Below are 9,769 nucleotides of genomic sequence, written 5' to 3' on the forward strand. Positions count from 1 at the left end.
TGTCTTACCTTTTTGCTAGTGCCTTTCTAGCCTAGCCTGGTGGACAGGCTGATGTGCCTTTGATGGTTGGTTACCACAATCAGGGTGAAAATCCTTATTTTGACCGTCTTTGGCCGGACGTGGGGACGGCGGTGCAAGGATGACTATTCCTTCTTGAAAGCATTGCTGTAAAAAAATAAGTCGAGTAATTTATTTCATGTCTTGTAATGGTTTAGTCGTAGTTACACTTTTTTGTAGTTTGCTTACTACACCCTCCGTTTCATAATGTAGTGCGTATAATTTTTTTGAAAGTCAAACTTTACAAATTTTGGCCGAGTTTATAGAGAAAATTATTTATATGTACAATATCAAATATATAAAATATGAAACTACATCTTATGATGAATCTAGTGATATGTGTTTGGCACTCTAGATGTAAAATATTTGCTCTACAAATTTGATCGCAGTTTGTGAGGTTTGACTTTTCAGAAAATCTATATGCATTACATTATGAAACGGATGGAGTAATTAATAAAAAATGGTTGTGTCCACCACAGTAATGCATATGTTGTTTTCTACGCCATTGCAAAGGCTCAGGATTTACCTAAAAGAATGGAAATTGTCTAGATATACAAATTAATGTGGACCATCTACTGTCAGTAGCATCTGAGCAAATTAAGAAAAATGTCCCCTAAAAAAAGTGTTCATCTTATGTGCAAAAAAACTTGACCAAGAATTTGTAGGTGGAAAAATGTTAGACTAGACGGATAGAAATGGCCCAAGAAGAGCTCTTAGACATCTCGTCCAAGGGTGTGATCGACGTAGAATATTGTGTACTCCATCGTGGTCGATTTGGGGATCATTGAGTTCGAGATTTGATGGCTCCGACGACCTTCCTCGCTATGATTCAATAGGAAAAAAACATCTTATCCAGCGTTACATCCCCCCTAGCTATCCCATTGATGTGCCCATCTCTTTTTTCATGTATTAAACACATCGCAATCACTAGTGATGGCAATGCCTTCTCCCATTGCAAACAAACCCATGTGAACAATGTGAGATAGAGCAGTGGTGCACATCACTTCCGTAATATTCCTTCCCGTGGCTCTCATAGAAAAATCTATGCCTACAAGCTACCACCGTCTAAAGTCGTTTATCCTCCATTTTTTGTGGAGGCAAAGTGATAAAGATGGCTTTTCCCAAATAGGCATTGTGAATGGACAACACACCACGAGCGAGCAAAAGCTAGGGTCGAAGGGTGCCATATATGAAGATTAGCAATGACACGTCACTGGCAAGCTGGGCTTATCATCTGCCAATGTCGACTGATGTATCATTGGTGACATGATCATCAACCACCAACGGTGATAGCCATGAGGAGTGGGCGTTCGTGGTAAGGGGAAATCAATTGGTGTCACACCGGTTTTGCTTGCTTTCCTTGCGCACCGCAGGTGGATCGGACTTTGCTGGATCTGAATTCTGAAAAACGCGCTTCGACAAGCGCGATGATCTGAACCATCGAACCAAAATGAAAGGACGTACGCTCTTCTTTACTACTATCTCTACTTCTCTACTATTAAACAAGAAAATATATTCATCGAACAACATGAATCAATAACAGCCTCACTATAAAGATCACTTAATTAAATCTGACCGGAAAGATAAAACTAACCTCAGCCGAAGGTGCGTTTAGCAATTTCTTAGCGCGGACGAAAACTCTGCCAGAAGCGAACGAAAGGTCCACCTCACCCATGTTGCCAAAATTAGCGCTAACCTCCATCTAATCTAATCCCGAAATTAGCGCTAACCTCTCCAGCCGCACAAGTCTCCCACAGCGCGGCGGCGCCCGCTCCCCCTCGCCTCTCGGGCCGCACCGGTCTCTTCCCTCACCGCCAAAGCGGGCGCACGCAGGGCGTCTGCCGGCGAATGAGGCCGCGAGCGATCCCATGGCGCTGCGGCGCCTGCATCCCTCGCCTCTCCGATCACACCGGTCTGCTGCCTAAGCACGAAGTGGGTGCATGTAGGGCGGCCGCCGGCGAGCGATCCCGTGGCGCTATGGCGCCTGCATCCCTCGCTTTTCCGATCGCACCGGTATGCTCCCTAAGCACGAAGTGGGTGCATGCAGGGTGGCCGCCGGCGAACGAGACCGCGGCGCGGCGGTCTGCTCCCTGCCGGTTTGAGATCTGCACTGGTCTCCTCCCTGCTGGCCGTTCTACGGGGAAGATCGCTGAGTACTTCGTCTAAATCTGCTGCAAACGACCAGCACTCTGTGCCAAGAAGTGGAAGTATTTCACCCCTCACACGTGCTCCCTGCCTTACATGTGATGTAAGTATCGCATCCCTCACATGTGCTTCTTGACTCGCTTTCTTCTGCAACATAGAGTATATGTGGATCAAATTACTTCATGTCTGCTAACAAAATTAGATATCCTATGTGACAGTGGGTTATTTTTCTCATTCAAAATTGATGAGCTGGGAGATAATGCCACATTATAATAAGTATTTATGTTTGAAGTATGTATACTATCCTGATAAAATCCTCAGAACCCAGAAGTGTATGCATTCTTGGTTTCATGCACCATATTATTATAGTTCATGTTTGAGAGATTGGTTTTGAGCATGTGAATCTGAGCTTCACATACTTTGCCTGAGAAACTCCCGTCTTCTGCGGGAAGGACAGCAGCCTCTGGCAGAGCAGGACGACAACAACTTCACAGCGTCACCGAAGTCCGGGCGGTGGCTAAGTTTGGCATTAGCCTAGCTGCTATCCAGAAGTTGGACATGAAGGGGAGAGGCAGGGGTCAGCAAACGCAAAAGGGCAGGGGTCACCATAGTTGTTAATTCGTTTTTTTCTGAATTTATAGCGATGCAATATAACTTTCTGAATTTCTGTCAACTGAAGATCATTCATAGTAGTGGTCTATTGATAGTACTGGTCAAGGTGTCAAATACTTTGTTTTTGCTTTGCATCAAACATTTGTGCTCTGGAGTTTAGAGTCAGCCCCAGTTTAGAGTCAGCCCCACCTTGATTTTCCTCCGTCCTCCGCCACTGCTCCTAAATGTGTTGGAATTCAGCAGGTCATGAAAATGGACGGATGTGATAGTGAAGGAACCAGAGGGAATGATATTACTGTATCAGCAATGGTGTTGATACATAAGTACTCCACCTATTCTTATTTTTTGTATCTTTTCACAAAAAACTATCAAACTTGTGTACTGTCATGCCTTCTAATTTTTCTTGTTAATTTGCACACAGGTAGAAGAAAATAAAAATGAGGAAGATACTAAAAGACACATAGAAGTAACACATATGAGAAATTCATACACCCATCATGTCTTGGATGAGAAACAGTATGAAAACTTCAATGAAAAATTCAGCACTGCCAAACCATTTGGAAATGCCACCAGAAATGAAAAACAATTAGGGGGTAGATGCACTAGAGGAAGGAAAGAGGAGCTCCAGTTTGATCCCATACTTTGTGTCATAATTTCATATCGATAAATTCTTTTGTCTCAATGATTCACTATATAATTCTCATTGACGAACTTTGGGCGGTACCTTGATGAATTTACTTCAAATCTTTACTATTAAAGGGTACGTTTTGTTTTGGTATGTTCACCTCCTTCGCTACATGGGACCTATCCATCATTTTCATTTTCAATATATTAAGTGAAGCTTTCTCTTTTTTATTTAATTTGATTATGCTAGAAAGGAGGAATACATAGTTTTGCTACGTAATAGTATAAATAAGATAAGGAAGAGGGTATTGCAACTAGCAAGGTAGCCTATTCACAGTATGACCGTGAACTTCCTTAAAATATGTATGGTTGTTGTATCCTACCACACTATAATTTTTCCATGATTTGTGTGCGGTTTGTAAGACTCAAATCTTCAAAAAGCACACGTCTTTTCATATTGAAAATGTACCTCTGTTGTAACTTTGACTGTCAGTCATTCAGTTCGAAGTGAAAACACACAGAAAACTGTACCATTAAGTGGTGTTGTCTCCTATGCATGGATCAACCTGGATGGAGGGCGATGGATCGGGGACGTAGCGGCAGTGGCCAGGTCTGGTGTAGTTGACAATTATCTTCAGTTCAGGCCTTGAAATCTCAATATTTGAACGACCAGAATCTTCCTTTCAGTTGAGTGCATGATATTACTTTGGAAGCAAACTGCAACTTTCTTGAGGTGCCCAATACTAAACTGGGAGGTGCTGGGAGGCTGATGCTTAACTACATCGGGATGAAACTGATATCGAGGTGAGTAGACACATGCTTGCCTACTTTATTCTTTTAGTATGAATTGATTAGCATTTCATAGAAACATGATGTATGTGATATATTTGAATCAACAAGCTATGCGATTTTTTTCATTACGCAATACAAAAGTATGTTGCTACACCTTATTTTCAAGGAATACAGAAATATATTGCTATACCTTATTTTCAGCAGTTATAAAATATGTATTCAATTTAATAGTTTTGATAGAATGCTCATGTCAAGTTGCTAATGTGGTTGGACAGAGAAAAAATATATTGAATTCAGTTGTTTTCAATAGGCAGTGTGATTTATTATTAATTAGGAAATACAGAAAAAATGTGTGTAGGTATCTTGATTCTCTTAGATGCCACTCCTGGTCATGTCATTTTTAACATTACTGAACTTTTTAGAGTTCTGTTTCGACTGTATTTTAGAGAGAACATGCAAACTGAAGAAGTAGAGCGATCCTCAGTTTTTTATATAGGTTACTTATTGGGTTAAAAAATTCCTCCATTACGAATTTTCTTCACCAACAAATATAAACGTATACCTATCTAAACTCACACTACACTCTGTAATGACCTGCTAGCGATGCCTAATACCTCAATTTTCATTTTACACCACCCAGATATTCATTTTTGGGGGGATCTTTTTGTGGTGATGATAGCTACCCTTGGTATTGGAGAAGACCGAGGAGGATAGATAGTCAATGGTGCAGGCTGCATGACTTGGCCGAAGGTTGGCGCAAGTATTCATGGGGCCAGAGAAACGGGAGTTGGAACTTCAGAAAAATGCTTTTAACTGACATCTGTTGTAGCTCCACAAGCTTAAAATGAGAGTAGGGTTGTGCAAAACATCGTCACATATTTTGATTTATTGTCAGTTCCTTTCATGATTAAAAAAATTGTATGCCCCTTACAACACTTTTTATGATATACTTCTTGGCGAAGTATCAGGTGAAAATGACTATTCGGTGAAAATCTAAAAATTTCTATCGTGGACTGTTGGATCAGGAGGGGGCGTCATGGATTACAGGTGGGATTCCTAACAATCCACTTAAACGCACATTAGCAAATAAACCCCTCTCTCTATTCAATTACTCCAGGATTTAGTTACCCCGTATGAGAAAATTGACCGCCTCCATAACCTAGCCGCACCATGGCGACTCGACGATGCGGCGCTCTCTCCAGGCGAGGGTGGCTCGATGGCCGGGTGGCTACCCCTCCCGCATCTGCGATGGTGCGTCGACGCTTCGGGCGACGGCGACTGGTGGTCAGGGCGCTGCCTCACACACAGGTGACTCAGCGGCCGGAGCTCCGCCCGCACACGACGGTGCTCGACGCCTCGGGTGACGCTACGGCCGCGCAGCTGCCCCTCATGCTACGGCGACTCGGTCGCCGCGAGGCTTCCCGCACAACGGTGGCTTGATGGCCGTCGTGATGCCCTCAAGCGGCAGTGACATAGACCCAAAACTTATTATGCAGTGGCTTGCTCCTGTTGTTTGATTCTACAGCCCAATGCTTGCTTCTTAGTATTAATTCAGAAGTTGTATCTGAATGTTGTATTTTTTGGTGAAGCCTGTAAGCTTGCTTATGTAGTCCAAATTCTGAAGTTGCATTGGCATGCAATCTGTAATCTTTGGATGTATGAATTTAGTTGAATAAATTTCCTGAGCTGGGCTATTTTAAATCAGTGATTGACAAAACAGAAAAGCGAAGTTCTGTTCCAGCAGTATCTTTTCTGAGCCCTTTTCTAGTCACTCAATGTGAGTTATCTTGGGCAATCCATTCATACTGGCCCTTAATATGAATTCAGTTGAAGATAATTGAAACAGGAAGAAAAAAGGTCAGGTTCTTAGTCATTCAATCTATAATAATTGAAAGATTTGTTCAGGTGGATTTCAGTCTGCAAAGGACCTACTAGCAGCTAGTATTGTTGTGCTAGTTGTGGAACGAGCTTCCTTTAACAAAGACGTTATTCAAGGCATGCCCAGGCTACAAAATTGGCAACAACTTCAAGTTATTCCTCTCAGAAGACTAACTAGACATCTCTCAGAAGAACTATGATATTCACATCTACTCCCTCCGTTCCAAAATAGATGACCCAACTTTGTATTAACTTTGTACAAAGTTAATACAAAGTTGGGTCATCTATTTTGAAACGGAGGGAGTAGAAATAACAGCAGTACAGCTCCCAGAAGAACTATAATATTCATTCTTAAAATTTATCCGACACATGAAGTTGTTGTTCTGCACCAACATACGCATTGGATAAACCAAAATCCCAAGTACATACTGAGATGAACCAAAATCCGAGGATATTCTTGTGTGCTCAATCTTAACAACAACAAGACAAAATATTGATCATAGTACAAAAGATACAATTCAGAGCAGACATTGTGCATAAACCAGTGAAAACTTACAAATCTTTCACAAGATAAATAACTATTTGTGTCTCGCTAGAAGGAAAAATTGAATTTCTCTAAAGGTAAACAAAAGAAAGTATCCAAAGACAATATTTGCCATCTTGCATATGCTTGACAGTTATCATGCATGGCCTCACAAGCACATCTAGTTAACTTTCTTGCATGTTTTCTTTGCTTCTCTCCCTTCAAGTCCTTTTTGTGTTCCTCCTCATTTGTTCGGAAACCAACTTTGCCACAAAGAAATCGCCTCAGACCACCACATTTTCTACAACCCTTTTTTGTTCAATTCTGATTGAAAACCCAACATTGTGTGCATATGCCTTGTAAAATTTCTCGACATCTTCCATAGTCTCGAATGCCATACCTACAAACACCCAGTAGTCATATAAGTCAATATTATTAGAGATATTTGAGTGGAATTATCGTGATAATGGTACTCACATAAAATAGGCCACTTGTAGCTCTCTTTTTTCATGTACCAAAGTTTTCCAAATTGATTGGAGGAGGCAGAATTTCCATATCATGGGTCCCTCCATTGTCGACATGCTCAGGTTCATGCTCCATCTATAATGCAACATCGCATGATTAGTTCTTATCAATCGAGGAACAACAACAATCACCAAATATCCATGTTCCGTATAGTAAATATACATGCTCTGTACACTGGTTGACCTATAGCTTTCTATTGCGTAGCTTGTGATTTTTTTTCTAAAAAAGAATTCCTATGCTTGACAAAAACGATGAAAATAATGTCTGTCTTTTGTAGCAGCCAAAGCTTTCTCATGATGCTGAAGATAGTGACAACCAATTTGCGTACAAAAACACTGTCTTATCAGTGTATCCTACTAGTCATTCTAGGTAAGCATCTAGTGAATTGACGACACAAAAAAGCATCTAGTGAATTACAATGCTTGTCTGTTTGATGTACTGGATTACTTGTATATGACTATGAAGAGGCAGCGGCACGTCAGGGTTCAAAATTGTGAGGGGCAGCGTTGACAAGTACTCCGAAGGGTGAGTCCCGGCTAGAAGAGGGTGAGCCAAGTCCAATGGAGGGCGACACGCAGCCGACGAAGGCCCCATCGATCATTGTCGATGGAAGGGCAGCCATGGCGAGAGGCGCGGTTGGCAGAGGGAGAGTTGCGGTGGACGGAAGGCCCATCCCGACGATCGGAGGGACAGTCGCGGCCAGCTGAGGGCAGTGGTTACGCGCCGGTGGAAAGTGCATCATCGGCGGCGCTCAAGACGATTGAAGAATCCGATCTCAGGATCTCACGAAGGGTCGAGCCCTATGCACCTCATGATTAATAGAGAGGGGGGTTATCTGCTAATGTGCGTTTAAGTGGATTGTTAGGACTCCCACCTGTGATCCATGACGTCCACTCCTGATCCAACAGTCCACGATAGAAATTTTCAGATTTTCACCGAATAGTCATTTTCACCTGATACTTCGCCATATTTCTTTGCACTATTTGTGAGAAAAATGGTTTATATACATTTGCTTTCGCTTCAAAACTTGAAGAAGCAATTTGAGTTGGTGGTGTGCTTTAAAATTGAATATTATTGTTTGATAGTTTCTCCATGGTCGTTCTTTCTTCCTTTTTTGAATTTTCTAGCATATGAATCATCACTTCAATTTCATGTGCATTGGTTGACACGCTGCAACACACGTGCATGTCTACTAGTGATCAATAAACAGATATACAGTACTGCCTCCGTTTAGTGATCTAAATGCTTTTATATTAGTTTATAGAGAGAGTATTTGAATATATATTTTTTTTCAAAAAGAAGGATTATCCCCAACCTCTACACCAGCATAATGCACATGTCCATCTTCATTAATTATTCACCAAAGCCTGATAAAATGAATACAACGTCAAACCAAAATCACCTTGTAGGCGAACAAGGTCGTTGCACCTACAAGTATACAAATATGCCCTGTCCGTATAACAGACACTATCTAATTCAGTGGCCTTAAGACCAGCCGGTCTAGGCGTCCCGTAACGTGCACCGCATGCGCATGCTCTAGGATCCGCCGCCGCCATCTTCCACCATCTTGTCTTCAGGAGGAACCATTGCATAGATCTTGCCAGTCACATCTGCCGTTAACGTCACCACGACACCAAACAACGCAACCAGCCTACGTGCGTCCATCAAACCGCGTCCAACTCTGAGACTCCATTGCTCCACGCCATCGAGACCCTTCGTCTTCAATGCGGTCGATATAACACCGCTCCACCTGTTGGTCCATCTAGTGAACCTCTACTCCAAAACGATGCCTCCAGGAGGGAGAACGGCACCAAAGTGTCCGTCATCATTCGATCCGGGAGACCCAGATCTAGGGTTTCGCCCGGAATAGCTGCCACGTGGAGCAAGAGGGGCACACCATCTGCAACTGCCCACGCACCCAGGCGGTGCCTGCCGCCACATAGCTCTCATGACGATGCCTTCAAGAAGGACAAGACGCTATGAGCGCCATCGCCGCCCTAGGGTTTTCACCCGAGAGACCGTGAGGGGAAAAGGTAGAGCGGAGCCGAAGGACGTCTCCAGGAAGAAAAACGGCAACCACAGGTGTCGTCGCCGTCGCGGACGACATGAACCGACAAGGGATAATCCGGATCCCCACCTCCCGCTCCGTCCCAATCCGGTGACTGGCTAGCAGTGCGGCCATGTCCGGTGAGACGCAGTGCACGCAACATGGGTTGGAGGATGAAGCAGCTCGATGCCGTTGCCCGCCAGTGAATCGCCAACCACCCGATCTGATCCCCGACGGCCCACCCGCCCCGCCACACCACCAGAAAGGGAGGCCATCCCAGGGGCTGCCGCCCCTAATCCAGGGCCCTCTACCCTAGCCGGGAACGGCAGCGCCACCCCTAACGCCGGCCGGCCGTCGTTGTCCAGATCAGGGCGCCTCGTCCAGATCAGGACCACACCCTCGAGTCAGGGTGCTCTACGCAACCCTATATCACGCGGGAGGGTGTAGTACCTCCGCCGCCGCCGTCGCAGGCACGGGCTTTGCCCTGCACCGACCACCGGTGGCGACGGAGGGACGAATTAGGGAAAGGAAGGGGTTACTAGTGGCTGGGGTAGGGGCCCCTCGGT

At 44.0% G+C, this 9,769-nt stretch overlaps 1 long non-coding RNA gene across 2 annotated transcripts; it reads left to right on the top strand.

Moving 5' to 3' along the window:
* The first annotated feature begins 2,049 nt into the window (after window positions 1-2,049).
* Window positions 2,050-5,973, top strand: LOC119288945. Of its 2 annotated transcripts, XR_005141367.1 has the most exons (5): window positions 2,050-4,048; window positions 4,126-4,242; window positions 4,871-5,080; window positions 5,199-5,277; window positions 5,394-5,973. It is a non-coding gene; the product is annotated as an uncharacterized LOC119288945 (long non-coding RNA). The 2 variants fall into 2 exon arrangements; XR_005141366.1 differs by having other exon boundaries at window positions 4,871-5,973.
* The last annotated feature ends 3,796 nt before the right edge of the window (window positions 5,974-9,769 follow it).

This window comes from Triticum dicoccoides, chromosome 4A (assembly GCF_002162155.2).
Source record: "Triticum dicoccoides isolate Atlit2015 ecotype Zavitan chromosome 4A, WEW_v2.0, whole genome shotgun sequence".
NCBI lineage: Eukaryota > Viridiplantae > Streptophyta > Magnoliopsida > Poales > Poaceae > Triticum > Triticum dicoccoides.